The sequence below is a fragment of the Hyla sarda genome, chromosome 7 (genome assembly GCF_029499605.1).
Source record: "Hyla sarda isolate aHylSar1 chromosome 7, aHylSar1.hap1, whole genome shotgun sequence".
Classification (NCBI taxonomy): domain Eukaryota; kingdom Metazoa; phylum Chordata; class Amphibia; order Anura; family Hylidae; genus Hyla; species Hyla sarda.
The window spans coordinates 3,419,131-3,429,380 of NC_079195.1; the positions used below are offsets into that span (position 1 = coordinate 3,419,131).

Below are 10,250 nucleotides of genomic sequence, written 5' to 3' on the forward strand. Positions count from 1 at the left end.
CACGCCAATCCCTCTCTGGCACAGAGGATCCACCTCCTGCCAGCCGGCATCGTGACAACTATACTGTACTGTACTACTAGACCATACTATACTATACTATGCTGTACTGTACAACTAGACCATACTATACTATACCATACTACACTATGCTGTACTGTACTACTAGACCATACTATACTATACTATACTATGCTGTACTGTACTACTAGACCATACTATACTATACTATACTACACTATGCTGTACTGTACTACTAGACCATACTATACTATACTATGCTGTACTGTACTACTAGACCATAATATACTATACTATACTATACTATACTATGCTGTACTGTACTACTAGACCATAATATACCATACTACACTATGCTGTACTGTACTACTAGACCATACTATACTATACTATACTATGCTGTACTGTCAGGGCTGTCATCAGAAATTTTGGGGCCCCTTACACATCTCAGGCCGGGGCCCCCTGGACACCCCTCACAGTACTGCCAATTGCACATATCGCATTGCGCGTCCTACGACGTATAACATGACTGTTGAATGCCATGATCAATAGCGATCACTAAACATTAAATGTTTTTGGTGCTCGATTATGAAGGGCTTCCTAAGGCATCATTAAATAATTGCTGAGTGGCTGTACACCGGGAAGGATGGGTGAGTCCCCGTTCCTCCCCAGCAACCCATCTGCAGCCTGGGATTACATGGTGGAGCTGCAGATGGGTCCCCTAGTCCCCAGGGAGGACCGGCATGTTTAGTGATCGCTATTGATCACGGCATTCAACCATTTAAATGACGGACATTGGAGCCAACTCCAACATCAGTCATTATGGGCAGATGTCAGCTGCTCATAGGAGAGGGGAACTGCTGATTATGACACAGACCCGACCAGTGGGCTGTGCCATATTCCCCTCACCCGTCCCATGACGTACTGGTATATCATCGGTTGGGATTGGGTTAAAAATCTTCTTGGGGCAGGAGTATGCCGCCTCTGTGAAGGTGCCGCCTGGGTCCAAAGGATGTTATACTACAGTACCCTACTAGGTTATTCTATATTATGATAAACTTTACTACTATTTTATATTATACTATGCTATCCTACTATACTATACTATGCTATCCTACTATGTTATACTATACTATGCTATTGTACTATTTTATACTATACTATGCTATCCTACCAGACTATACTATACCATGCTATCCTACTATGTTATACTATACTATGCTATCCTACTATTTTATATTATACTATGCTATCCTACTATTTTATACTATACTATGCTATCCTACTATGTTATACTATACTATGCTATTGTACTATTTTATACTATACTATGCTATCCTACCAGACTATACTATACCATGCTATCCTACTATGTTATACTATACTATGCTATCCTACTATTTTATATTATACTATGCTATCCTACTATACTATACTATGCTATCCTACTATGTTATACTATACTATGCTATCCTACTATTTTATACTATACTATGCTATCCTACCAGACTATACTATACCATGCTATCCTACTATGTTATACTATACTATGCTATCCTACTATTTTATATTATACTATGCTATCCTACTATACTATACTATGCTATCCTACTATGTTATACTATACTATGCTATTGTACTAATTTATACTATACTATGCCATCCTACCAGACTATACTATACAATGCTATCCTACTATTTTATATTATACTATGCTAACCTACTAGACTATACTATACTATGCTATCCTACTAGACTATACTATACTATGCTATCCTACTAGACTATACTATACTATGCTATCCTACTATGTTATACTATACTATGCTATTGTACTAATTTATACCATACTATGCCATTCTACTAGACTATACTATACTATCCTACTATTTTATACTATACTATGCTATCCTACTAGACTATACTATACTATGCTATCCTACTATGTTATACTATACTATGCTATTGTACTAATTTATACCATACTATGCCATCCTACTAGACTATACTATACTATCCTACTATTTTATACTATACTATGCTATCCTACTATGTTATACTATACCATGTTATCCTACTATTTTATACTATACTATTGTACTAATTTATACTATACTATGCTATCCTACTATTTTATACTATACTATACTATGCTATCCTACTATTTTATACTATACTATACTATGCTATCCTACTATTTTATACTATACTATACTATGCTATCCTACTATTTTATACTATACTATGCTATCCTACTATACTATACTATGCTATCCTACTAGACTATACTATACTATGCTATACTACTAGACTATACTATGCTATCCTACTATGTTATACTATACTATGCTATTGTACTAATTTATACTATACTATGCCATCCTACTAGACTATACTATGCTTATCTACTAGACTATACTATACTATGCTATCCTACTATTTTATACTATACTATGCTATCCTACTATTTTATACTATACTATGCTATCCTACTATTTTATACTATACTATGCTATCCTACTAGACTATACTATACTATGCTATCCTACTATGTTATACTATACTATGCTATTGTACTAATTTATACTATACTATGCCATCCTACTATACTATACTATGCTATTGTACTAATTTATACTATACTATGCCATCCTACTATACTATACTATGCTTATCTACTAGACTGTACTATACTATCCTACTATTTTATACTATACTATGCTATCCTACTAATTTATACTATACTATGCTATCCTACTAATTTATACTATACTATGCTATCCTACTAGACTATACTATACTATGCTCTCCTACTATTTTATACTATACTATGCTATCCTACTAGACTATACTATACTATGCTATTGTACTAATTTATACTATACTATGCCATCCTACTATACTATACTATGCTTATCTACTAGACTGTACTATACTATCCTACTATTTTATACTATACTATGCTATCCTACTATTTTATACTATACTATGCTATCCTACTATTTTATACTATACTATGCTATCCTACTATTTTATACTATACTATGCTATCCTACTATTTTATACTATACTATGCTATCCTACTATTTTATATTATACTATGCTATCCTACTATTTAATACCATACTATGCTATTGTACTAGTTTATACTATACTATGCTATCCTACTAGACTATACTATACTATACTATCCTACTATTTTATACTATACTATGCTATCCTACTATTTTATACTATACTATGCTATCCTACTATTTTATACTATACTATGCTATCCTACTAGACTAGACTATACTATCGTACTATTTTATACTATACTATGCTATCATACTATTTTATACTGTACTATGCTATCCTACTATACTATACTATACTATCGTACTATTTTATACTATACTATGCTATCCTACTATTTTATACTATACTATGCTATCCTACTATTTTATACTATACTATGCTATCCTACTATTTTATACTATACTATGCTATCCTACTATTTTATACTATACTATGCTATCCTACTATTTTATACTATACTATGTTATCCTACTATTTTATACTATACTATGCTATCCTACTAGACTATACTTTACTATCGTACTATTTTATACTAGACTATGCTATCCTACTATTTTATACTATACTATGCTATCCTACTATTTTATACTATACTATGTTATCCTACTATTTTATACTATACTATGCTATCCTATTATTTTATACTATACTATGCCATTCTACTAGACTATACTATACTATCGTACTATTTTATACTATACTATGCTATCGTACTATTTTATACTATACTATGCTATCCTACTATATTATACTATACTATCGTACTATTTTATACTATACTATGCTATCCTACTATTTTATACTATACTATGCTATCCTACTATTTTATACTATACTATGCTATCCTACTAGACTATACTTTACTATCGTACTATTTTATACTATACTATGCTATACTACTATTTTATACTATACTATGCTATCCTACTATTTTATACTATACTATGCTATCCTACTAGACTATACTTTACTATCCTACTATTTTATACTATACTATGCTATCCTACTATTTTATACTATACTATGCTATACTACTAGACTATACTACACTATCGTACTATTTTATACTATACTATGCTATCCTACTATTTTATACTATACTATGTTATCCTACTATTTTATACTATACTATGCTATCCTACTATACTATACTATGCTATCGTACTATTTTATACTATACTATGCTATCCTACTATTTTATACTATACTATGCTATCCTACTATTTTATACAATACTATGTTATCCTACTATTTTATACAATACTATGTTATCCTACTATTTTATACTATACTATGCTATCCTACTATTTTATACTATACTATGCTATCCTACTATTTTATACAATACTATGTTATCCTACTATTTTATACTATACTATGCTATCCTACTATTTTATATTATACTATGTTATCCTACTATTTTATACTATACTATGTTATCCTACTATTTTATACTATACTATGTTATCCTACTATTTTATACTATACTATATTATCCTACTATTTTAGACTATACTATGCTATCCTACTATTTTATACAATACTATGTTATCCTACTATTTTATACTATACTATGCTATCCTACTATTTTATACTATACTATGTTATCCTACTATTTTATACTATACTATGTTATCCTACTATTTTATACTATACTATGTTATCCTACTATTTTATACTATACTATGTTATCCTACTATTTTATACTATACTATGTTATCCTACTATTTTATACTATACTATGTTATCCTACTATTTTATACTATACTATGCTATACTACTAGACTATACTACACTATGCTATCCTACTATTTTATAATATACTATACTATGCTATCCTACTATTTTATACTATACTATGTTATCCTACTATTTTATACTATACTATGTTATCCTACTATTTTATACTATACTATGCTATCCTACTATTTTATACTATACTATGCTATCCTACTATTTTATACTATACTATGCTATCCTACTATGTTATACTATACTATACTATGCTATCCTACTATTTTATACTATACTATGCTATCCTACTATGTTATACTATACTATACTATGCTATCCTACTATTTTATACTATACTATACTATGCTATCCTACTATTTTATACTATACTATGCTATCCTACTATACTATACTATGCTATCCTACTAGACTATACTATACTATGCTATACTACTAGACTATACTATGCTATCCTACTATGTTATACTATACTATGCTATTGTACTAATTTATACTATACTATGCCATCCTACTAGACTATACTATGCTTATCTACTAGACTATACTATACTATGCTATCCTACTATTTTATACTATACTATGCTATCCTACTATTTTATACTATACTATGCTATCCTACTATGTTATACTATACTATGCTATCCTACTATTTTATACTATACTATGCTATCCTACCAGACTATACTATACCATGCTATCCTACTATTTTATACTATACTATGCTATCCTACTAGACTATACTATACTATGCTATCCTACTAGACTATACTATACTATGCTATCCTACTATGTTATACTATACTATGCTATTGTACTAATTTATACTATACTATGCCATCCTACTATACTATACTATGCTATTGTACTAATTTATACTATACTATGCCATCCTACTATACTATACTATGCTTATCTACTAGACTGTACTATACTATCCTACTATTTTATACTATACTATGCTATCCTACTAATTTATACTATACTATGCTATCCTACTAGACTATACTATACTATGCTCTCCTACTATTTTATACTATACTATGCTATCCTACTAGACTATACTATACTATGCTATTGTACTAATTTATACTATACTATGCCATCCTACTATACTATACTATGCTTATCTACTAGACTGTACTATACTATCCTACTATTTTATACTATACTATGCTATCCTACTATTTTATACTATACTATGCTATCCTACTATTTTATACTATACTATGCTATCCTACTATTTTATATTATACTATGCTATCCTACTATTTTATACCATACTATGCTATTGTACTAGTTTATACTATACTATGCTATCCTACTAGACTATACTATACTATACTATCCTACTATTTTATACTATACTATGCTATCCTACTATTTTATACTATACTATGCTATCCTACTATTTTATACTATACTATGCTATCGTACTATTTTATACTGTACTATGCTATCCTACTATATTATACTACACTATCGTACTATTTTATACTATACTATGCTATCCTACTATTTTATACTATACTATGCTATCCTACTATTTTATACTATACTATGCTATCCTACTAGACTATACTTTACTATCGTACTATTTTATACTATACTATGCTATACTACTATTTTATACTATACTATGCTATCCTACTATTTTATACTATACTATGCTATCCTACTAGACTATACTTTACTATCCTACTATTTTATACTATACTATGCTATCCTACTATTTTATACTATACAATGCTATCCTACTAGACTATACTTTACTATCGTACTATTTTATACTATACTATGCTATCCTACTATTTTATACTATACTATGTTATCCTACTATTTTATACTATACTATGCTATCCTACTATACTATACTATGCTATCGTACTATTTTATACTATACTATGCTATCCTACTATTTTATACTATACTATGCTATCCTACTATTTTATACAATACTATGTTATCCTACTATTTTATACTATACTATGTTATCCTACTATTTTATACTATACTATGTTATCCTACTATTTTATACTATACTATGTTATCCTACTATTTTATACTATACTATGTTATCCTACTATTTTATACTATACTATGTTATCCTACTATTTTATACTATACTATGTTATCCTACTATTTTATACTATACTATGCTATACTACTAGACTATACTACACTATGCTATCCTACTATTTTATAATATACTATACTATGCTATCCTACTATTTTATACTATACTATGTTATCCTACTATTTTATACTATACTATGTTATCCTACTATTTTATACTATACTATGCTATCCTACTATTTTATACTATACTATGCTATCCTACTATTTTATACTATACTATGCTATCCTACTATGTTATACTATACTATACTATACTATGCTATCCTACTATTTTATACTATACAATGCTATCCTACTATTTTATACTATACTATGTTATCCTACTGTTTTATACTATACTATGTTATCCTACTATTTTATACTATACTATGCTATACTACTAGACTATACTATACTATGCTATCCTACTATGTTATACTATACTATGTTATCCTACTCATTTATACTATACTATGCTATCCTACTATGTTATACTATACTATCCTACTAGACTATACTATACTATCGTACTATTTTATACTATACTATGTTATCCTACTATTTTATACTATACTATGTCATCCTACTATTTTATACTATACTATGCTATCCTACTCATTTATACTATACTATGTTATCCTACTATTTTATACTATACTATGTTATCCTACTATTTTATACTATACTATGCTATACTACTAGACTATACTATACTATGCTATCCTACTATTTTATACTATACTATGTTATCCTACTCATTTATATTATACTATGCTATCCTACTATGTTATACTATACTATCCTACTAGACTATACTATACTATCGTACTATTTTATACTATACTATGTTATCCTACTATTTTATACTATACTATGTTATCCTACTATTTTATACTATACTATGCTATCCTACTCATTTATACTATACTATGTTATCCTACTATTTTATACTATACTATGTTATCCTACTATTTTATACTATACAATGCTATCCTACTATTTTATACTATACTATGTTATTCTACTCATTTATACTATACTATGCTATCCTACTATGTTATACTATACTATCCTACTAGACTATACTATACTATCGTACTATTTTATACTATACTATGTTATCCTACTATTTTATACTATACTCTGTGCTATACTACTATATTATACTGTACTATATTATGTTACACTGCCCTCCTAGATTAAACTGTAATTTGCTTTACTACTAGACTATACTATGCTATGCTATACTACTAGACTTTAATATACTGCTAGACTGTACTCTTACTATACTATATTATACCACGCTTTACTATACTATACTGTTGTATACTATATTTTTCTTCACTATATTATAGCATACTATATAATACCATAATATACGCCTACTATACTATATTTCTTCTAGACTTTATTGTACCATACGTTACTCCTACTATACTATTTTCCCCTTAGACCATATTATAGCACTTGACTATACTAGTATACTGTATTTCCTCTTATCTATACCGCTCATGTATATACGCTTATGTATTCCATACACCATACACTTTACCTTCCCACCTATCAGGTTGGTTAATAAACAATGATGAGAGTCGTCATCCCCCCAGGTGCCCATACATCCTGCCGCTCAGCAACAAGGGGGGTGTACAATACAATACAGTACAATACAATACAGTACAATACAATACAATACAATACAAAACAGTACAATACAATACAGTACAATACAATACAATACAATACAATACAATGCTGGTAACCTGTACTGACATCTAATATACAATATAGTACAATACAAAGCTACCAACCTATACTGACATCAAGTATACCACAAAATACTATGCTACATCCAGTACATTATACAATACCCAGTATATTATACAATACCCAGTACATTATACAATGCCCGGTACAATATACAATACCCAGTACAATATACAATACCCAGTATATTATACAATACCCTGTACAATATACAATAGCCAGTACAATATACAATACCCAGTACATTATACAATACCCAGTACATTATACAATACCCTGTACATTATACAATACCCAGTACATTATACAATACCCAGTATATTATACAATACCCAGTACATTATCAAATACCCAGTATATTATACAATGCTACATCCAGCCCATTATACAATACCCAGTACATTATACAATACCCAGTACATTATACAATACCCAGTATATTATACAATACCCAGTATATTACACAATACCCAGTATATTATACAATACCCAGTACATTATACAATACCCAGTATATTATACAATACCCAGTACATTATCAAATACCCAGTATATTATACAATGCTACATCCAGCCCATTATACAATACCCAGTACATTATACAATACCCAGTACATTATACAATACCCAGTATATTATACAATACCCAGTATATTACACAATACCCAGTATATTATACAATACCCAGTACATTATCAAATACCCAGTACATTATACAATACCCAGTATATTATACAATACCCAGTACATTATACAATACCCAGTACATTATACAATACCCAGTATATTATACAATACCCAGTATATTACACAATACCCAGTATATTATACAATACCCAGTACATTATCAAATACCCAGTACATTATACAATACCCAGTATATTACACAATACCCAGCACATTACACAATACCCAGCACATTACACAATGCTTTATCTTAATGCTACATCCAGGACATGAGGCGGGTGAATGAATGAGGTCAGATGTTCCCTACAATGGAGGATGAGATGATGGTGAATGTGGTCTCACCTGCTGCTCGTGTGCGGATGTCGGTGCAGCCTCTAAGCTGTCTGCAGCTGCTTCCACACTCAATGAGAACAGAAACATGGGAACGTATCCTCCCCTCCCCCAGTACCGGATCATCCAATGAAGGGAAATAATGTTAGAAACCGTGGGATCTGCCCCTTCCTCTGAGCACGACCGGCGTCACCCTATCAGTGACAGCTGCCATCAACACATGTAAAGAAACCAGACCCCCATCATCCACCCAGCTTTTACCCCCATCATCCACCCATCTGATACCCCCATTATCCACCCAGCTGATACCCCCATCATCCACCCAGCTGATACCTCCATCATCCACCGAGCTGTTACCCCCATCATCCACCCAGCTGTTACCCCCATCGTCCACCCAGCTGATACCCCCATCATCCACCCAGCTGGTACCCCCATCATCCACCCAGCTGATACCCCCATCATCCACCCAGCTGTTACCCCCATCATCCTCCCAGCTGGTACCC

The 10,250-nt window shown here is 30.5% G+C and overlaps 1 protein-coding gene across 3 annotated transcripts in view; it reads right to left on the minus strand.

Annotated features, from left to right (window-relative positions):
• FAM163A (family with sequence similarity 163 member A) overlaps positions 1-9,886 on the minus strand; it is a 63,197-nt gene extending 53,311 nt beyond the window's left edge. For 2 of the 3 annotated variants that reach the window (XR_008846189.1, XM_056529790.1), the window contains exon 1: positions 9,760-9,886. The gene's annotated coding sequence lies outside the window, so the exon portion shown is untranslated. The remainder of the gene's footprint in view (positions 1-9,759) is intronic. The other variant, XM_056529792.1, reaches the window with a different exon arrangement.
• Positions 9,887-10,250: the final 364 nt, after the last annotated feature.